We start from the raw sequence: 23,180 nt of genomic DNA, 5'->3' as shown, positions 1-23,180 counted from the left end.
TGATTTGGCCTTTTGCATTCACCTATATCTCTTTCTCCCAACTTCCTTTTCTTTCACCCTAAGGCAGTGCTTCTCAAATTTTAGTGGGTGGCAGAATCACCTGCAGGGCTCCTTGAAACGAAGATCGGTTAGCCCCACTCTGAGAATTTCTGATTTATTATGTCTAGGGTAGAGCCTAAAAAATTGTATTTTTGACAAATTCCCAGGTGATTCTTAGGGTATTGGTCCAGGGACCACACTGAAAAGCACTGCCTTAAGGTACCATCTTCAGAGCACGGTGCAATGTAAACCTCCTAAATTAGCTTTTCTTTTCGTGCTTTATTTAGAAAAAGTGAATGATGAATTAGGTGAATTGGTCCTGTAACTTTAATAGTTCTTCCCTGAAACTTAAGAGAAGCTGAAGGGTCCTTTCAGCAGTAGTTCTCAAAATGTGGTCCCTGGACCAGCAGTGTCAGGATTGCCTGGGAACTTGGAAATACACAGTATTGGCCCTGTCCCAAACCGACTGACTCCCAATTTCTGGGGATGCTGAGCTTGCTGTGTTTTAACCAGTGATCCAGGTGATTTTGATGTATGCTACAAGTTGAGAACCATGGTTTGTCCTACAAAAACCCCTGTGGCAATACTGTGGCATCCTGAAGAAGGTGTTCAGGGCTTGTTCACTGGCTCCTGAGATTCAAAGCGTGGTCCACAGACTAGCGGTGTCTTTATCACCAGGAACTTTGAGAGAAGTTCAGGCTCTCAGGCTTCACCCTGGACCTACTGACTCTATCTCATGCCCTGGGTTTTCTTCTTCTAGAAGTGGACCTGGGTTCTGTCTTATTATAACAGCCATTTAATCTGTTACAATTGACTGTTTATTTGACTTTCAATTATGATTTTATCCCTGGATGATCTTCGGTTCTTGCTCTGTAGCCTCAGGGATCATCACTTCCCATCTTCCTGGCTAATATGCTTTCTCAGAACCTTAGCCCATTGTAGCTTCCTAGCCCCACTCTGTGCTAGGTTGATGTAGGGAGGTTTAGATAGGGGGGGCCTGGAGTGAGAGCCTCTGATTCTCTTTAGCGGTATTTTCCTTTTAAGATCCTTCCCTTCTCTTCATTACAACATATCTTGTGTAACTCTTCTTCTCATCCTTAGAGACTAGCATTGTGGGCAATTTTAACTGATCTATTTAACAAATAATTATAGTAATATTATTGTGTGTTTATGGAACATGAGTCCTCTAAAGAACCAACGTGGCGCCTTTGCATGAATTGTTCATGGAAAAATATTACATGATTAGGAGCCCTTTCCAACTACATGTATTATTGATGTTTTTGAAAAGTACTTCTGCATCTATAAGTTATTTAGTCTTTTCTTTAAGTTTAAAAGAAAAAAAAGAAAAAGTCTTCAGACAATGAAATCAGAGAAAGACATCAACATTTTAAATGACTGCTAGGCAAACTCTGAGTCATTTCACTCCAAATCTGTGATGTTTATACAGCAAATGCAGATGTTATGTTTACTAACTTCTAGAGCATTTGCTAAAACACTTGGCTTGTATGGGAAACTTTCGTGGAATAGTCTGTTAGACTGTGCATGTTCTGCCTACTGAGAGAAATTTTAAACAAAAATAACTAGATCTTGGGCAGAAATTATGGTGGTTGCATCTTAGGTGAAAATTTCAGGAAGAAGAAACTACTAACAAATCAATATTTACTGAGCCTCAGCTGTACCATGTGCCCAGCATCATGCTGAAATGTAGGGATATATCAGTGCATAAAGCACACTTCTTGAGCTCAAGAACCTCATGGTCTTGCAGAATAAAAATAACACAGAAAAAGAAAATTCAATATTTTGTCATAAATGCTATATTAGTGCAACCAATAATTTATCACCAAGCAGGGAAACTTCCAACAGTCAGAGGGGGTGCTGATTATAATTTCACCCTCATAACCAGGGCAATTTGGCACTGTTTCTGGCATATCAGCTATATATTCACCCTAGCTACAATCCATAAGCACAGGTATGTAGTAGGCTTAGAACCAATCTCTTCTTAGGGAATGATTCTGGGAAAGCAACATGAGATACCAGATCAAGTGCTAAAGGAACCAGTATGCTTCATTGCCATATTGATCTATAGAGGCAGCTCATTATACATTTGTGAGCTATTGTGTTGGATGTCAGGATCACCTCGTAAAGCTTACCTGTTATCAAATGATTAGTCTCCCTGACTCACCAGTGGTCCCCATCCCTGTAATTTCCCTCACTGCCATCACACATTCCACCTTGGCAAAGACCTTCACCACACTAACGCTGTGCCCTATAGAATAAATGCTGAAGGACTTACAGAATAAGGTGTGTAAGCACCTGGGTTTTAACCCTGACTTTATTGCAAACTAGCCATGCACCTTTTTGCAAATCAGTGAACTTCTCCAATCTCAACAAGGAAAATATGTCTCTGCTCACATTGTTCTTTGGTGCCACCATCAGACTAAAGAGTGGTATAGTTGATAGAGACAGGTAGACTAGGGATAAATCTCAGTTCTGACACTTACTAACTGGGTGACATTTGATAAATCCATAAACACATATGAACCATAGGATTTTCATGTAATAAAATAGAACCACAGAGGGCAGTTATGTGGACTGACAGCAATGATAAGTACATTATGTGAAGTGCCTAGCAGAGTGGCTACCGTTATTACCGTTGCTATCATTATTATTACTGATGTAGTTGCTGACTACACCATGGAGCTGGCAATGAGTGACAGTTCTGATGTTCTTTTGGACTAGTGACCATATCCTTTCCTGGAACCATCTGGGAGTCGTCATTCCTTTTTTCCATCTTTGTGTGTTATTTTCAATTTTCTTGCTAAAATGCCAGAAACAGTTTGCTGCTCATTCCCCTGCTGCATTCCCAAACAGGAAGTAGCATGCTTGCTGGCAGGTGTTAGCTGTTTGACTGAAAGGAATAAACAAAAAGCTGTGATGACACAGTTTGCTAGAATGTTTTATCCATTGTGTGCAGGGGAAGGGGGTTTACTAGCCAGAAGCTCACTCAGAAGGGTGCCCAAGGTAGAACAGTCAGGAAAGGCTTCACTCAGTATTGGCACCCGGTGAACGTTGGCATAAGAAAACCTGTGTCATGTCAATTATTTAAAATACTATCTTATCCAGAGATGGCAACTGCCATTGATTAATAATGGCTGCCCTGGGAACTGTTGGGAAGCTACTTGGCCCTGTCTCAAAGGAGGGCGTGATTAGTGGTGTCTGCCTGGGATGGAAGGGGTTCACTCTTTGCTGTACCCGTCCTAGCCCCTGAATTAATTGCCTGCCCACATCACTGTCATGCAAGCAAAAGATCTTACGCTTCACTTGTTAATTTATTCATTTTCCAATAGTTCTTGTATCCCTGGATTTAACATACTTTTACAAGATTTCGGAGATGAAACAGATTAATTTAAATTCGTGTTGTTCTTCCCCACCCACCCCCACTTTTTTTCTTGGAAACTAGACTTCTATTCATGCAAATATTACAGCTACACATATATTCTTAACTATTGTGAAAATGAGAGAATGGCCAATAAAGAAAACAATGGCAAAAGCTGAGAATTGTTGCATAAATGGAGATAATTATTTAAATCACATACATTTAGATTTCTTGGTAAAAATGCCATGTTCTGCTAAGGTCTACCTGTCCTCTATTTTCTCTCACAATATGATCTCTTCTCCTTAATCATAGTCAAGATAGAAAATTTATATTATTAAAATAATTGGAAAACAGTAATTTATTAGCCTTCAATAGGAGTTATTTACTATTTTTTTCTCATCTCCAACAAATGTGTGTTTATATCTGGAGACAGGTATGTCAGCAATGGGGATGATTGCATATAATTGTTGATCTAAAATCCCACTTAAGCCGACTCTCAGTCAGAAAGGTAAGAGGACAAAGCTATGAGAAGCCACTACAGATAACTGATATTGACTGTAGAACAGTCTCACTCTGTGGGTAGAGTGGAGAGAGTAAGGACATTGCAAGACAGGGGCAGAACCTTCAGGGGGAGAAATGAATATATCCTAAAGGGTCTTTCTCGTTCTAACATGAACCCCTCCCCAATCAGCACAGCTTTAGAGACGGAAACACTTGGCAGAGTTATAATTTAGGGTCTAGGAGTGGCTGCTGAGTCTCCTTTAATTCTGGAATCTGCGAAGGAGGAGAGGAAATACACTTTCTGCAGAAGACCCGCTGTAGTCTGGACACTAGGCGTTCTTGGAACAGGGCCGCGATGGTGATCCCCACAGCATATCCCAGAACCTCTGATGTTAGATTTACGTGTGTTGTGAGATTTTTCTGTGGACAGAATGCATAGCTTTTATTAGAACCTCAAGAGTGTCCTTGTAGAAAAGTAAGAAGGTTCAGGAATCTTTCTAAATCACCTTGGCTTATTTAATAAAACGTAGTAAATTTAGGAATTTAAATCTCTGTTTTGGGTATTCTTGTATTTTAGTATACTTTGATATTTTTATATAATGAAAATACTTGTATATTATATTAATTTAGTTAACACATAATTTTCAAATGGTATTTTGAAAAATCTAAATCATTTGGATTTTGAGACCTTACCCAGAAATTTATGACTGCATTAAATATTCAAAACTGAAAGAGGTACTTTGGTTTAAGAAACTTTATGACCGTATTCCTACCCTGTTTAAAACCTTTCCAAAGTATTTAATCTTGTTTAATCTCATTTCCTGAGATACTAATGGAGCTAAATATCTTGAGTTAGTTGCATGGCCTTTTTTCAGAGTCAGTTTGAGCCCAGGAGATATTTAGATTTGTTGGTGGAGTACGGCTGGAGTTGGGAGCAAGCATGCTAAGGAAACCAAGAAATGTGTATGGTGGGAGGTAAAGAGAGAACGTGGGGAGCTTAGATAGTGGGTGGGCCTTCCAGGGCAAATTCCAAGCCCCTCCCAGAATCTGATCGCTTTATTCTGGATCAAAGCTCAGGCTTTCCTCTTCTCCCCTCTTCTATCAACCCAGGACTAGATGTGTTATCTTAACCCAGAGGTTCTTAGAGTGTGGTCTCTGGACCAGCAGCATCCGTATCACTTGGGTATTTGTTAGAAATGCATGTTTTGATGCCTCACCCTAGACCTACTGAATTGGGAACTTTGGGCTGGGGCCCAGTGATCTGGGCTTTAACATTCTCCAGGTGATTCTGATGCAGGCTTCTGTGTGAGAATCACTACCTTAACCAAACAACGTGTCCAAAACTTCCCTGCAATAGAACTCGCCTGGGCAGTTGGTTCAACATATACCTTCCCAGTTCTCTTCCTGAAGATGTAGATTAAGTGGGTCTGTGATGAGGCCCCAGAAAGGTTGATTGTTACTGAGTGTCCAAGAGGATTCTTATCATCAGGAAACTGGTACTGCTGGGAAAGCTTCCCAACCATGTTCCGGGCACACTGTGCTGTCAGTGGGCCACAGGGGTTTTCAGCAATGAGTCCCCTCAACCCTCACAGTGTCCAGGCAGGCCTGGGGTGGTTGGCATCCATAAACTGGTCATCTCTGAGAAGCCAAGTTGGTACACTGCAGCATCTCTGCAGACATGAAGATGAGGATGTCGTGAGGCCTCCCAGACCTGACCCCTTGTCCCCCAGCATAACCTACAGTAACCAAGACCTTCTTCTCCCATCACGTTCCTGGGAGAGACTCAAGCCCCCTGGACAGCAGCACCTCAGTCAGGGACCCTGGGCCTCTCACAGTTGGGCAGTATCTGAAGACAAAGGGAGACCACGGCTCACTTACATCCTTATGTGATTTTTAAATAAAACACCATTATTTCAGTATTTGTTTTGTGTAATACCTTTTGTTTCTATATTGCAATTATCAACTACACATGATGTATCCTTTTGTAAGTAGCTCTCTGTCAGGTTAGCAGACACTACTGCTTGTTGTATGTTGTAATAGTGTCATGCTGAAGGCAGCTGCGTTCTTTTGTCTGTGTTCTGTGGCTTTTCTCCTGCCTTCCTTGCTGTCGAATGTCTCAGATCAAGGGTCTTCATGTACAGGGAGCCCTTTAACTTGCTGTCACCAGTTGTGTCTGGCCTTGGTGAACTGTCCCTTGTGTGTCAGGACATAGAGTTGGAGGAAAGCTGTCTCCGGGTGGCTCCAAATTGCTCTTCCTCTGAGCTGCACTGACAGTGGGCCATGCACAGGGAATAGACTTTGGTGACAAGCAGAGTGTTGTGGTTTGACAGATCATATGTGGAGTCCTGATGCCAGCATAGCCGTGACCTTACAATAGCTGTTTAATCTCTCAGAGACCATTTCCATGCCATAAATTTTGACAATGATGTCTACTTCTCACTCTTAAAATTTTGTTTTATTGGGGCCCGCCCGGTGGCACAGCGGTTAAGTTCGGATGTTCAGCTTCAGTGGCCTGGGGTTCGCTGGTTCTGATCCCGGGTACAGGCATAGCAGCGCTTGGCAAGGCATGCTGTGGTAGGCATCCCACATATAAAGTGGAGGAAGATGGGCACAGATGTTAGCTCAGGGCAAGTCTTCCTCAGCATAAAGGGGAAGATTGGCAGCAGATGTTAGCTCAGGGCTAATCTTCCTCAAAAAACAATTGTTATAAAAACGAAAAATACATAAAACACCTAACACCATATCTGCCACATAGTAGGTTTTCAAAAAATGCAGGCTTGTTTCTCCTCTCAGTCATTTCTGAGCTGTGATTATATAGTTGATTTGCCTGAGAAATGGCTTCTCTATAAGTCTAAAATAAATATTTGCTTAACGGATGTTTCCAAAGACCCGCTATGTGCTTTGCACACAAACCCAAGAGATAAAAGAAGATTAAAAGGGAACAAAATTGTGCACGACTTCCCACATTCCAGACTCTGCATTGAGTGCAGTCCTATGAAGTAGGCACTGGAAGTGTCATCCCAAATCACAGATAAGGAAACTGAGGCAGAGCGGTTTTAAATAAACTGCAGATAAAGTGGCAGATCCAAGATTTGCACCAGATACTCTGCTCTGAAATCCATGTTCTTGACCACCATGGCCAAGACTTTAGCTTTGAGTGGCTCTCAGTTCAGAACCTGAAGTCTAGCGTTTTTATACAAAGGCTCCCCACCCCCACACACACATTCACAAATGATGTTTCCCTTAAAAACAAATTTTGAGACAATTGACTCTTGTTTCATCTCACCAGCTGTACTTTCTCTGAAGAGTGAATTTACTGAGCACAAATCCCCAGGGAGAAACAGCTAATTAAGGCGCAGGCTTCCTAGCCAGCTGTTTCACGCAGAGAGAGGTAGTTCATGTTTAAATATCCAGGCTATAAAGGGGAGGTGTTGCAGCAGAAGGCCTCTGCAAGCTGCCAGGAGATATTTCTTGTTGAATGGCACTGGAAGCAGAGGCTGGCACTCCGTGATCTGTAAGTAACGGGACAGCGGCTCCCCTAAATCACGTCATGGAAGCTCTGGGCAAAATCAAAACCATGGATTCAGATGTGCTGTGACATTGAAGGCACCACTCATATCCAGCAGGTGCCTCCTCAACTCCTTGTTCTATTGTATTTGCTTTCAAGATATCTTTCAAAGGCCTCCCAACTAATATCAACTCTGAAGGGTTATTGTGAGTATTAAATAAGACAACAGGAAAAGCACTTATCACAGTGCCTTACACAGTGTGCAGAGAGCATAATTAATGGCGACTACTCTCTCTCTATCTATCGCTGTTAAATACAAATGTAATCAGACTAAGCATATAGTCTTAGAATTATTTTCATTTAATATTATGTTGTAGAATCTTTCCGTATTGTTATATACACGCAGATAAACTGTATTAGATTACATAGTTTGTTCACATTTTCCCTGTGGTTGCATATGAAGGTTGATTTTTAATGTTTTGCTGCTGTTGTTTTGTTTTAATGTTATGATGAATTACTTACTGAATTAATCTTTGGGGCCTCGATTGTTGCCCAGGGTAAATTCCTGGATGTGGAATTGCTAGATCTACATGTATTTTTAAGGGCTTAGATATACACTGCCAGATTGCCAGGGTTGATGCAGAACTTGGCCGACGTTTCCGTGTGGCGCCTCTGGCCAAGCTCCTAGAATGTGGAAAGGCTTGCCTGGGGATGAGCGTCTTCCTGGGTGGCCACATCCAGATCCACTCTAGAAAGTGTAGTGTGGTACTAATGAGGTCTGAGTTATACAGTCAAACCCTGGTATGCCATTAGCACTGCCCTGAGCCCAGGCGTGGTGCTAGGAGTCTGGCTTCCAGACAATTTTTATTTGTTTAATGCTGTTGTTCTGTGCAAGGCTGAAACATACATTTTTTTTTCAAAATTTAAGAAAACTTCTGTGAAGTGGATATTAATATTCTTATTTTTCTCTATGAAGCAGAGAAGTTAAGTGACTTGTCAAAGCTCACACACCATAGAAAGGCCACCTAACTCTTTCTATGCTGACTGACCTAGCACAGATGCACTCAGGTGTCTGTTGTCCCAGATCACACATACTGTCATCAGGAAGGAGGACATTAATGCCATGGCAAACAGATTGCCCCTTACACTCTCCCAGTTAGGAGGCTGACTCCTCATTGCCTTCCTCAGACCTGGATAGAAGGCATATGAGAGGGAGGAAAGAGGAGTTGGAACTGAGGTTGGTAACCCATGATGAGAAACTTCAACTTTATTCTCTGGTGAGCCAGAGAAAGATTTAAAGGCAGGGAGGGTGGAAAACAGAATGAAGAGACACTGGGAAAAAGATAGCATTTTCCAGGGGATGACTATAGGGAAAAAAAGTGGCTAGAAGCAAATTTAATAAAGTTATTCACCTCAGACCTCTTCTGCAAAACTCTGGAGTCAGTGGATGGTTAGCAGAATGCTGTGTAAAGTGCAGAGTCACACACAAATACAGTTGTATGTTAGTAGTTTTATCCCAACCTAGTATGTTAGAGCAGGTATTTAAATTGTAATGTCATCTAAAACTAAAAGTGGCCTCTAAAATGAAATTGTTTCTGCCACAGATAGTTCACCCCCTTACAGGTTTTCATGGTATCCATATGTTCAGGTCAAGCACATATGGCCATTTTGTCTACTGTTTATAGAGGGAAGAATTAGGAAACGTGATTGGTTTTCTGTTTTCGTTTATGTTTCTTTGGGAAAGGATACTTGGCACACTTAGTTTTAATGACTATCACTGCTCCTTCCTGCCAGTCCTCAAGTAAGGCTGGTGGAGTCATTTCCCACAAGAACCTGTGCTGTGGTCTCCTGGGATGAGAGCTGATTGAAATGTGTTGTTTGTGTGATAGTTTCCGTCCATGTTCTTGAGCATTCTACAAATGAATTCGCCCTACATCCAGGGGGAATATGCCTTGGGTTATTTTCAAATTGTTTTACTGTCTTTTGTGAGTGTCAGTGTATAAATACGCTCTTACTGGGAGACGCCATAATCCCTACTGAAGAGTTATTAATTATACACACACCTAGTGTTTGTATTCCATTTTTCCCCAGAGAGCTCAAAGCACTTTGCAAATATGAACTGCAAACAATAAATAATGCCTCTGATTTCTAAGACACCATCTCTAAGGATTTAAGTTTATGCTTCTCTCAGCATTCTAACAGGAGTGAGGCCCTCACAACCCAACGGCGAGAATAACCACCTCTCATCTTCTGCTGTAAGAAAGAATTGTGGACTATTAACTGGCCTGATTTTACCAAAATGGAACCTGAACGTGTGAGGGAAAGACTTTGTAACTGGGTTTTAAAAACCTGGTAGGTGACGTTAAGTGGCTTTAGAAGGAAAAACATGGCTTTATACTAACTCTGGCCCATAGAAATTTTCGTTAATCAACAATAAAGATGAGGGGAGAAGGAGTATAGAAAGCATGGGCTACAATTTTATGATCCTGAGTTAATTATGGGCTTTGAAGCACCTTAACAACTAAATCTCATCTTTGGGTAAAATAACTCATTTATTTTCCTATGGGAGGGATTTATCTAGATGAAATGTATGTAGGTAGGATGGACCTATTTGTTTCACAGCTTGCTCTATTTTCAGTCCCTCACTCAGGGAAAGCAGTGGAAGAATTATATGGGCCATTTTTTGGTTTAGCACAGAATTCAACTGCAATTGAATTAGTATCTAGCAAATGTGATATTTTGGACACAGTTTTGTTTACAAAACAGTAAATAAATAAGAGCCACAGGTTCCTTTTTATATAAACCTGCTTTGCTCAGGAAATCATCTATTCCGAAATTTCCCTTTCACTAAGCAGAAATCTGAACTTGAGATGAGGATTAGGTCTTTCAAAATTCTTTTAGGCTGCTGAGTACCTAGCAAATTGTACACATTCAATTGATATCAATTGGTAATGAGACCAGCTCTCCAGGCGGTTGTTTCAGTGCCCAACACCACACTTGCTTCTTTCCAATTCCCTGTTGTGTAAATTGAGCTCTTAAATATGGTGCTGCATTAATAGAGCTCTTTTCAGAATCATTTTAACAACAACAAAAATGATGACACAAAGGATCAAGCCCAAGCCACCTAGTGATGATGATGATGATGCATTCTTTATCTTTATTCCTTATGGAGTTCCTACAAATGTAGCTTCAGAGAGATTAAAGAATAACCAAAATGGTAGGTATAATATTAGTTAACATATATCAATGTTATAGTACTTAATATAGCTTCAGTCCTCACAATTTTGTCAAGTGCATATTATGATTATAGACATTTTGAACACATGGGAGGGGAGGCACAGAGAGTCCCTTTGATTTGCCTGTGGCCCCATTGGTGTCATGTAGAGGAACTGGGATCTGACTTAGGCAGACTGGCTATTCATAACTGCTACTCTGCCTTGCCTCTCAGGAAACATGTTGATAGGTACACCGCTTTAAGATTTGGATTGAGCCATCATGTCATGGAACTCTACAATGATTCTGTCATTGGAAGAGGTATGGGGCATCTTATGAAAGACATGGTTTTTATTTTGATACGTTATAACCAGTCTTTGAGGCTGAAGAGCTGCGACTAACCTGAAGGCAACATTTCTAACTTGATATAAAGTTATACATTATTATACATGGCTGACTGTGAATTTAATAGATTGCAGTCTACACAACTTCCCTGTAAGTGGCTCTTAGATCTCCATTTGCAGCTTCTACTTCTTCCCAAAATTCCAGTCCATACATTTCTTCTATTTGCCAACCCCTAACTAATATCCCACATACAGTTCAGTGATTAAAACCTCTTTCTCCCCATTTTAAAGCTTCATTTTTCTTTCTGTATTGCTTGACTTATTGAAGCTACTAATTAATTCCTTCATTCATTAGATGACTATTTATTAAGTACTGTATGCCAGATATCTTTGATAAGTACTGAAGATACAGAGATGAGTAAAATAGACAGGATCTCTGTCCTCCTGAAGCTTGCATTCCATTGTAAAAGTTGCATATTAATAAAATAACCACACCAATAGAAATATAATTACAAACTGTGAAAAGTTTCATGTGATAAAATACAGGGCACTATGAGAGCTCATATCAAAAATGGGGAGAGCGGGACACGAAGGAACTTTCCTGAGGGAGAGACATTTGCGCTGAGATAAGAAGAGTAGTCACTGCTTCTGAATTAGCTGGGGTTGATTCAGTGGAGGGGATGGTGTGTGTGCAGAAGCTCTCTTAAGAGGCAGGATGGTGTGTGGAGGAGCTGAAGGATGGTCTAGCTGGCCAGAGAGAAGCAGGTGAGTGATGTGAGGGAGTTAGACAGTAAGCTGGGCTCAGGTTACCCCCAGACCTGGGATTCTGGGGTCATGGTTCTCTTTGCCTTGATACATCCAACCTACCACCAAATCCCCTTGTTTCTGCTGTCTGTTTCTCTCTTACAACTATCTTTTATCTTATCCAGTCTTTGCTAAACTGTTCCTAAAGGCCTTTAGATGGTTTGCCTGTCTCCCACTCATCACCACCCTAGGACATTCCCTTCACTGAGACCTGGGGTTTTTCTTTTTGATTTTTCTAAAGTATATCTTACAAAACTCTCCATTTAGAACCTTCACTGACTCCTCAACCACTTCTCACTTCCATCCCTGTCTCTGAGTACATCTTTCAGATGCAAATCAACATTCCCATTTTTAAAGCCAATGTTGGAATAAGAAAGAAAAAGGGATCCAGAAGGAACAACATCCTGGACAGGGTCCAAAACTTCTGAACAGGTGGGACTCCACCAGTAGAATCTGCAGGAGCCCCACACATCAGGAAAGATCTCCATCTCATTGTCTTTATGCCATTAAACCAGATCCTATGCTTGTGTCTTGATGACTTTGCATTGTAAAAAGTGCCTGAAGTTATTCATGAGCTAGTTATACTACCTGTTAATGATTTTAGAAAATGGTTAGGAAATCATTTCTAATTGACCATCATTTATATTTTTGTTTACAAAAGTGCTGAAAACAGCACTAATTGCTTTCAATCTCTGCACTTGGCAGGCTGTATGGGACTGACAGAGATCAGGAGAACACACAGACCCAGGAGTGCAGGCACTGTTCTGACCATGCTACAACTTTCACATGTTTAAACTTCTAAAAAGATCATCATTCTATGCTCAACCGACATTTCCTTGAATGTCACTTCTTCACCACTTCTGTTAAGTGTTGCACACAGAATTAGATGCTGAGGATAACTTTCAGACTGATTATCAAATGCAGTATAGCTCAGCTTGTTATACCAATGTACTTGTGCTGCAGGTCAAGCCACCACCCACCCTGTTGCCTGGGATGACATCATTAGAAAACGTATCAAAGCTGTCATCTACAGCAGTAGTTTTGAAATTCTCTTTATGAGTAGCATTCAGAGAAAGCGAAATAATGAGTTGAAAAAATCATGGCCTGATAGAGGCAATGGCTTCCTTAAAGAACAGTGTTATTTCACATCCCAAATTTTTATTAAGTATTGTCTTCTACTTATTGCATGCCTACCTTCCACCCAACCACAGACACGCAATCCATCCTCTTCTCCTTCTCCCTGCCTTTGATACTCCATTTCCTCTTTTTTCCTCTTTTCCATGTGGCTAACTTTTATGTGTTCTTCACAATTCCAATTCAGGACTTATTACTCCCGGCAAGCTTTCCCTGATTTTCCAGTTTTCTTCCCTGTGCATATCCTTTTCCAGCATTTCTCTTCACTGTATTATAATAGTTTTCTTATTGTTCTGCATTGCTCACTAAGCTGTGCATCTCTTGGGAGAAAGGCTGTGTCTTTCTTCTCTAAGCCAGTGTTCATAACACCATTCCTGGCTCATCACAGATGTGGACCTTCTGCTGCTGCATGTTGATGATGGGCTTGCTCTGGCTCACGTCTGACTGGGAACCAAGGGAGATATAAGGAAATGAGGAGGAGCACCTTGCTAGAGAAAAGTAGCAGCTCTCAGCGGCATTTTTGCCAAGCAGGTATCAAATCACAAATCATGATGCAATATTTCTGTGAATTTACATTGTTTTATATTGTCAGTATCTGTGGTCATCAGAACTTTAAAGAATGTTCCAAAACACACACAGAACTAAGATTAGCTCCAAATCTTGGAAGGTTTTAAGAGCTATGATCAAAAGCATCTATATTCAAAAGCAATTGGATCATAAAAAGTGAACATAAAATTTACAAAGCTGCCTCATCTTGAATACTTTAAAGACTAATTACGACATTGAGTTCTAATGACTATTGCCTTCAAACCCCATAAATCATATACGAATAAGAGGAGAGAGTTTTTAAATGTAAGTGAACTCTAATTGGGTCTCAGATGAAAGGAAAACAGATCTTTAGTAGCTCAGTGAAATCTCTAAGCACATAAAGAATCAGCCGGCCTCTCCTGTGGAGTTTGTGGACTGTACCTTTTACGCATGCTGTTCAGACTGAATCCAGAGGACAAGCCTGAGCCAGAGGCACAAGGTTAGTTTCATTCTTACATATCAAGTGAAAAATAAAAAGTAAAGAAACTCCTCATTTCATAATTTAATGTATTTTTGTTGTTGTTATAAAAAGCCTCCCATTACATGATACAGCAATAGGGAAACCTGTCTGGACAGAGTGCCATGGAAGAGGGGCAGTTGGTCTGCATTTATTCCCAGTAATGGGACTCTTTTTCTATGCAAATGACTTTTGAGTTAAAGATAAGACAGACTGTGGAATATTTTGTGCAAATGTAGGCAGAAGCACTGAAATAGAAGAAGATAATTGCTGCTTATTAAGGTGCTCAGACTAAGGCTAAATGAAGTAAACCAGAACTCATCACCGAATAGGCTGGAGGATTTGGTACCTGTTTATTACTTCCTCTGAGAGTTTTCAGGGTTGTTTTTGAATAAGAAATGAAGTGAGGCCTAGAAAACCATCATAGCTGAGTAGATCTGGGAATGCTCAACACATTGCAGTTACTGACTCATGAGAAATTCTCAAATAGCTGAGAATATTTTTTCTAGGGTAGCTGATTCTTTTCGGTTCTAATCTGTCCTCACCTTGCCCAAGATAGAAGCTAGGGAGAACAACCTTAACGTTTAACTTTGCCGTGAAAATTGACTTTATCTTCTATGGAGTTTGCAATTCTTTTAAGTATGAACTGTTTCTTTGCCAAGAAGATTAAAAACAGAAAATTTAGTTTTGTTTTAATTTAGAGACATCTCATTAAATTTTGCATTCAGTTGTACATGCAAGGATTTGAGGACACTCTGAACAACTGAGTTTGGCTTCAGAATGTCAACAAACTGTTTTTTAGTGTGTTCTCTGTGAAGTCTAAGTGGAATTATCATGAAGACATATGCCATCATCCAAAGGGCTTTTATTAAATGCTTTGTCCTTATATGGTGGCTGCTAAGGAAGGGATGCAAAGCATGACAGCTACCCTTCAGGGAAATGCACAGGCAGATTAGAGGGAAGGTCTGTGGGAAATGTCCAGTAAGGTTAGACCAACTAAATTTTCCCCATATACAAACAGCATAAAATAATTATGTGCATGTCATATTTTTGAGATCTAAAGATGAAATATAAGAAAAGCATTTAAGACACTCCTTAGAATAAAGTGGGCAACAAATAGGGCCAGCTCAGTGGCATAGCAGCTAAGTTTGCGTGCTCTGCTTTGGGGGCCCAGAGTTCACTGGTTCAGATCCCAGACGTGGACCTATGCACTGCTTGACAAGCCATGCTGTGGCAGGAGTCCCCCATACAAAGTAGAGGAAGATGGGCACGGATGTTAGTCCAGGGCGAGTCTTCCTCAGCAAAAAGAGGAGGATTGGTGGCAGAGTTAGCTCAGGGCTAATCTTCCTCAAAAAAAAAGAAAAAGTGGGCAAGAAATGATATTTTGATGATACTGGTCATAATAATAACATAGCTAGCATTTATAGCTATAATAATGATAATTAAGGATATTATCAATCTTAAATAAGTGTTTGCATTATATATATTTAAGAATGAGTGAGATAAAGGAAATATTTTTCATGTATTACTGAAACTACCTATTCACTATTCATTCCATAAAATAATCATTCAATAAATATTTATTGAGCCCCCATTATATGCTAGACATTTTTCTTGACACTGGGAATACTCCAGGGAAAGTACAGGTAAAGTTCTGTTATCATAGAGCTTACAATTAAATGGGGGATGAAAATCACCAAACAAGTTTTAAAAAGTACAAATTAAGAAATGAGCAGGTTGGTAATAAATACTATAAAAGCTAGTTATTTGAAAGACCAGGCCTTTCCAACAATGACCAGATTTGGCTGACCAAAATCCATAGCAAGAAATGTTTTCACATAGTGACTCAGGATGGGTTTTGATGTCTAAAATAATATTTTCCCTAAATATGGTGGATCATATCCATATTTTCTATTCTAGACTTCTATTTTATTAAATCTCTGCCCTTATGGAACTTACATTTTAGTGGAGGAAGATATGCATAAGTAATAAATATAACAAGAAGCAAAATGTTACAAGATGATAAGCTCTACCAAGGAAAAAAGGGCAGGGCAAAGGGAATATGTATGCATGGGGTGGGATTCTTGCAGTTTTTAACATGATCATCAGAGACAAACACTTGAAACTAGTAATATTTGAATAAAGAACTGAAGGAGTTGGAAATGGGGTGGAGAAGCCATGTGAATATCCAGAGACAATCATTCCTGACAGAGAAAATAGGAAATGCAAAGTCCTGAGACAGATGTGTACTGGTTCTTGGAGAACTGGTAAGGAAAGCACTGTGGGTGGGCCCCGGAGAGAAGAGGCAATGTGGTAGGTGATAAGAAGAGAAATGTAATGAAGCCCTTAGGACCTTATAATCACAACAAAGATATTTCCTTCTACTCTGGGTAAGATGGGAACCCATTGAAGGGCTTTAAGCAGAGGAGTGATTGATCTAATTTATACTTCGACAGAATTGCTCCAGATGTTCTGAGCAGAGTATTCTATAAGGAGTTAAGGGTGGAAAAAGAGTTTTTATGAAACTATTAAAATAGCCTGGATGAGAAATCTTGGTTGATTGGATGGGGGTGGTAATAATGGAATTGGTTGGAAGTGGAAGAAGTGGTTGGACCAAGGACATATTTTGAAAGGGTTGGGTCATAAAACTGTGTCATACCCTATCAGACATAGGGTATGAGAGAAAGAGAGACATGAGAGATGATTCCAAGACTTTTTGTCTGAGCACCCGGAAGTAGAGGATTGCCACTGCTTGAGATGGAAAAAGTCATAAAAGGAATAGGTTTAGAAGAGATGATGCATTGAATCTTGGGCATATTAAGTTTGAGGTGCCTATTGGGTATCCAAGTAGAGATGTTGAGAAGGTAATTGAATAGAGGAGTCTGGAGTTGCGGGGAGAAAACCAGGCTGGAGATATAAATTTAGAAATTTGGGGGCCGGCCCCATGGCTGAGTGGTTAAGTTCATGGGCTCTGCTTCAGTGGCCCAGGGTTTCACTGGTTCAGATCCCGGGGGCGGACATGGCACCGTTCATCAGGCCATGTTGGGGCGGCGTTCCACATGCCGCAACTGGAAGGACCCAAAACTAAAAATATACAGCTATGTGCTGGGAGGATTTGGGGATAAAAAAGCAGAAAAATAAAAAAAGAAGATTGGCAACAGTTGTCAGCTCAGGTGTCAATCTTTAAAAAAAAAAGAAATTGGTCTGAATTTAGATAGTATGCTGGGTTCAGCAGTGTCCCCCGAAAATTCGTGTCCACTCAGAACCTCAGAATGTGGCCTTATTTGGAAATAGGGTCATACTAGATGTAACTAGTTAAGACAAAATCATGCCACGATTAGAGTGGACCCTAAATCCAATCACTGGTGTCCTTATAAGAAGAGGGAGAGATGGATACAGAGATTCAGACACACATAGAGACATGCAGAGGGAAGAAGTCCATGTGACATGAAAGTAGAGGCAGGGATCAAAATCATGCAGCTACAAACCAAGGAACACCAAGGGTTGCCAGGAGATATAAGAAACTAGTAAGAGACAAGAAAATATTTTCCCTTAAGCATTTAGAGGAAATATAGACATGCTTGTCCTTTGATTTCAAACTTCTAGCCTCCAGAATTGTGTGTTATAGCCTCCAGAACTATGTGTTACAGCAGCCCTAGGAAATCAAAGAGATAGTATGTAGAAACATAGCACAGTATGAGACTGTTAAGGTAGTGAGTGTTGATAGAGAGAAGTCCCCAGACTGAACCCTTGGACTTGAGAATTAAGAGGTCAGGAATAAATAGAGGAATCAGCAATGGAGAGGCAGAAGAAGTGGCCGGTGAAGTAAGAAGATAAACAGGAGAGACCAATGTTCTCAAAACCAAGTGAAGAGTTTTGTAAAAGATAGTGATTATATAGAATGTAGATGAGAGTAAAATGGGGATTGTGAATGGAAAATTGGATTTAGCAACATGAAGGTCAGTGATCACCTAGGCAATAGAAGTTTTGGTGAAGACCCTGGAGTGAAATGTTACTGAAGGAGTTTAAGAGCAAATAGAAAAGAGGAGTTGGAGACAGGAAGTATGGATAATACCTCAAGAGCTTTATCGTAGACCAGAAGAGATCAAGAAATATGGCAATAGCTAAGGTTAAGAAAGTCAAAGATGTTTCATTTTTTCCATCAAGATAGGAAAAATGCTAATGGAATGATGTAGTAGAGAGGATGAGATAAATTTGAAGGTAGAGAGTATTATTTGAGTGATATCTCAAAGGAGTGAGAAGAATGAAAAGTAATGCTTAAGTTGACAAAAGATAAGAGCATGGACGGTCCATCTAAGTTAATAGAAAGGAAGACAAAGCATATGGGTTCAGAAGTTGATAGGTTATTAAATATGGTGGCAGGATTTGTGGAAATTCTTTTCTCATTGGTTCAGTTTTCTTAAAGAAGCAGGAGGCAAGGTCATTAGCTTAGACTAAGGAAGAAGTTAGAGCTGGGGATCTGAGGAAAGAAGAGAAGCCATTAAATATTTATCAGAGCCAGTGACAGAGCCAGGTGAATGGACTTAGGAAATATTTAGAAAATACAATGAGATTGAGAGGACACAAGAAAGGCCCATTTGAAGTTGGTTGTGATTAAGTTAAAGTTGCTTAAGAGCAGTTCTTATTCTTCTGCCAGCGAAACTGTGCAGAGGCAGAATAAGTGAAGGTTGGGTTTTAGCAGTATGGTTCTGCCAACCAAATATCTTCAGTCAATGAAGTATGAACGGGCCAAGGAAATTGAGGCTGCATATGTAAGGATGGTCATAGTGATGGACCAGGCGATTTGAGCTGGGTAAGGAGGTAAGAGAGAACAAGAAGGGGTTGAGGAACACTGAGTAGTTGGTGAGAATAATCCTTATACTAAGGATTATGAGAATCCAGGTATTAGAGGAAGGGATCCAGAAAGGGAGGAGGTTGAGGTTGGAGAATAGAATGCTTAGAATTGAAATTATGGAGAGGCAGCAATTGGTAATAACAAATACTGAATTCTGTTACTAATTCCATGAGGTACTTATCAATCATGACTAATAATTTGGAAAACATTGTTAGATGGAGGTACTGAGGTAGATGTGCATGGAAATGGAAGGCATTGCTTCATGATCACACCTGATCCATGAATGAGGAGGGGCCTTCTGGCAAAGATCTGTAAGAGGAGCCTTCCAGGTGGTGATAAAAGCAGGTGGAAAGACTCTAGAGCAGGAGGGAACCCAGCACACCAGAGGGTCAGGAGGTGGGTTTATACTAGATGGAAATTAGTCATTGAGGGCAAGTGTGAAATGAAATGAGATCAAAGAGGTACAGGGGAAGATCATATAGGGTCTTAGAGCCACGGAAAGAATTTGAATTTTATTCTAAGTGTACTGGGGAGCCGTTAAAGCATTTTAAGCAATGGCATCAAATTTACACTTTAAAAAGGTTGACTGCTGTATAGAGAATGGTTGGGATAGGGGAAAGAAGAGATAAGACTGGAACCTGGGAGATGAGCTCAGATGTGTTGCAATCGTCCAGGTGAGAGATGTTGATGGATTGAATGAGGGTGTGGTGGTTAAGCTGGTACCTCTTGGTACAGAGATGCAGAATTTACTTTGGAGCGACCAGAGGGCTGCTGATGACTTGGATGTGTGGGAGGTGTGTAGGGGTGCTGGTGAAGGAAATGAACACAATAAGGATGACTCCTAGAGTTTTTACCTAAGCAACCAGTGGATGAGTCATACCACTAAGTGAGGCAATATAGATAGAAAGGCTGGTGAGGATGATCTAATTAGTAGAAACTAAAGGGCACATAGGAAGCTGTGTAAGTCTGGAACTGAAACAGACTGATAGGGAATGGACAGGAATCAACATGTAGAAGAGTTCCTTCTTTCACAGTGAAATGATTAAGCAAGAAACTGACAGTGCTCTTTTTATGGAAATATGAGCATGGATTCCTGTTCCACAGTGGTGGTCCAGTGCCATCGTGGGTTTTCCATTTGATGTTTGTGAGAGCTGGTAGTGCTTCATGTCTTCCCCTTTAGGTCTGACATGCACACTGGATTTCCAGGCTAATTTTCTTAAAATATCACTTTGTATAGAGCACCCCAGTCACACATATGTTTAAAGCCCTTTTTGGGATCCCTTTATGCAAGAACAAGTCCACATTTTTGTCATTCTAGTCCAAGCCTTCTCCATGTGACCTCTCTCTTTACTACTCTCTTCCAAGTTCACATGGAGGTTTCAGGGTCTTAGTTTTTTGATCTTCTAAAATGAGGGGGTTGGGGCCGGCCCAGTGGCACAGCAGTTCAGTGCACACATTCTGCTTCAGTGTCCGGGGTTTGCTGGTTCAGATCCCGGGTGCAGACATGGCACAGCTTGGCAAACCATGCTGTGGTAGGCATCCCACATATAAAGTGGAGGAAGACGGGCACAGATGTTAGCTCAGGGCCGGTCTTCCTCAGCAAAAAGAGGAGGATTGGCAACAGATGTTAGCTCAGGGATAATCTTCCTCAAAAAAAAAAAAAAATGAGATTGGTTGGTTGAAGGCTAAGATTCTCATCAGCTCTACTATCCTACAGTTCTACTGACTCAAGCATGGTAAAATTTAACCACATTGCTCTACTTATATCTCTAAAGCTATGTAAGTATAATGCTTTTTTGTTTTTTGCCTAGCTAAGGTTTACCTTCCTTCAATAAACCTCTTTCTCTGAAATACTCTTTCTAATTGCTTCAACTCTTGTAACTGCTTATTATTTTGAATTCACAGAACATGTATTCCGTATTGTCTAACAAATCATCCATGTTTCTCTTCTTCAAACCACCCACTTCTCTATCCATCCACTCATCCATCTACCTGACTACACATCTCTTTGGAAGCAGCCTGGGGTAGTGGAAGGAACATAAAGTTCTGCACGCCTGGGTTTGAGTCCCATTTCATTATGAATATTATTATTATTTCTTGTTACTTGTGGAGCTTTTTACCTCTCTGAAATTCTATTTTCTAATCTGAGGATTTGATGAAAAAATACCTTTAGTGCTGGGTTAAAAGATTAATACATGGTGGGCATATAATATCAGGTAAGTATGACCTTGCTTTTGCCTCCTCCAACTAGATTATACACTCCTTAAAGATGGAACTATAACAATATAACCATTTATTTATTTAGGGTCTGACACACAGTAGGCATTGAATAACTGTTAGTTTATAATTTTGGTGAAGTGGTAATAAAATTCTCCAGAGTGACTATTTTATTCAACAAATGTCTTCTGGACACTTAAGATAACAGGCCCTATGTTATTCTCTGTAGACACAAAACTGAATAAGCAACTATTCCTCCTATGGGAGCTTAAATTCAAGGAGAAAGACAAAAGAATCATGATAAATTGAGATTGTTACTAAAAGTGAGTACAGTAACAATATAGTAAAAGGAAAGATTATATCAGTCTTAGGGGCAAGTAGAGACCGGGGTCACATGAGCTGGATCTTAATGAAGGAGGAGGAAATTGCCAGGCAGATAAAAAGGCAGAAGGGTGTTTCCAGCAGAGGGAAAAAATGCACAAATGCAAGGAGGTGCATTATTTGGGGGAATACTGAGTGTTCTGGTGTGATTAAGATATAAAAAACATGTATGTGATAAAGTTGGAAAAGTAAGAAAAGGCAAAAGGTCCTTGCATGTCAGGCTAAGAAGTTGGGATGTATTGTGTAAAATTAGGGAGCCTTCGAATTTTTTAAGCACTAGTGTCACATGTCCAAGTTTGTGTTAAAATACTCCACTAATGGCAGTGTGGAAGACCGATTAGAGTAGGAAGACTGGAAAAGTGGGAAAAGTTAAAACGAAACAAAATGATGTTCTTGAACAACTGAGGCCCAACTCAAGATGCTGGACTAGATATTATTTGGACTTTTCAGTTCTGAGTTTCTAGTCCATAATTTTCACATTCTCATTGATTATACCTGTTGTTTAATTCCAAAAATAATGAGGTGGATTTTGCCTGAAGACCTAAAAAAAAAATGAGGCTAGATACAACTAGAGTGCTTCAACATTAACAAGATCTGTTAGAATTTTACAGGTACACTCTGAAAACAAAAGTTCATTCCATTATAGATATGTTTATTCAGAAAGAATATTTGGAAAAAAGGGCCTATGTGGGGCTCAAATCAATTTCATTTCTAATTCCCACATTGTGAACATCTTATCAGTCCATATGCACATACACAAAGATGTATGCTTTTTATACAGTAGCAATATTAATATATAGTAACAGAAAAAAATTGATACCAAATAGGAGAGAATACATTATAATGCCTTAGATAAATCGTAGTGAACTCCTAGGCAGGATGATCCATTTCTTCATATTAGGTTTGTAGACAGCACCTTCCCTCAGTCAGTTCACTGTCTATGGGACATAAACTTGCTATGTTTACCATTATATGAAACACTAATGGAAGGGAAGCTGGAGATAGGAAACTCTAGAGGGGAAATGGAAGCATTCAGATGAAGCATAAAGAAGGCAGTAAAAGAGGGCCTAAGGGCGGGGAAGAGTTCTGGGGCCTAGGGTTCTGCAGAGACAAGCAGACACAGCAATGCCCTCCAAGAAGCTGATGGCAATCTGCTGAGTCACCAGAGTACACACTGGAAGGAGAGAAATACCTCTTAGCTCACTGACCAAACAGCTGAAGAAGATGCTGGGAGACAAGGTGATTCCTGAGCATCTGGCCCTGACCCCGCACTCTTCTCCATCTCACCCCAGTGCCTCGTAGAAGACTGGAAGTTAGCCATTACTGGTGTCAAACTTATTTTGAAAAGTCATGGATTGAGTTTTCTCCTATGAGTTATGTGAAAATGAGTTAGCGAGAGGTTTCAGGCTATCATATTGGGTTACTTTGGGAGGCAATGATGGCATCAAAACTCCTAAGAAGGTGAGATCAATATTTGTATGGCTCTAGAAGAACTAGCTGAGATGTTTTAGACATAAACTGGGATGTTGGGGAAGCTTCAGAATACTTTAACAGACAGAATTCCTGTTGAGATTATTGACATGTAAGATGGATGGTTGTGAGGCAGGTGTTAGTAAAGATGTGTAAAATAGAAGTGATTTCTAAAATGGACAGTCACGTACAGAATATGTATGTGGAACGTATGTGTATATGAATCACCCAAATAGTGGGATGATAAGAGGGTCCAAATGCCCTCCAGGAATGTGGTATTTATCACATGCCTG

At 40.3% G+C, this 23,180-nt stretch overlaps 1 protein-coding gene across 1 annotated transcript in view; it reads left to right on the top strand.

Moving 5' to 3' along the window:
* Positions 1-23,180, top strand: part of CNTNAP5 (contactin associated protein family member 5) — a 765,902-nt gene that overhangs the window by 691,888 nt on the left and 50,834 nt on the right. The window lies entirely within an intron of this gene.

Source organism: Equus quagga, chromosome 4 (genome assembly GCF_021613505.1).
Source record: "Equus quagga isolate Etosha38 chromosome 4, UCLA_HA_Equagga_1.0, whole genome shotgun sequence".
Classification (NCBI taxonomy): domain Eukaryota; kingdom Metazoa; phylum Chordata; class Mammalia; order Perissodactyla; family Equidae; genus Equus; species Equus quagga.
This window is presented reverse-complemented; position numbering and strand designations above follow the sequence as displayed.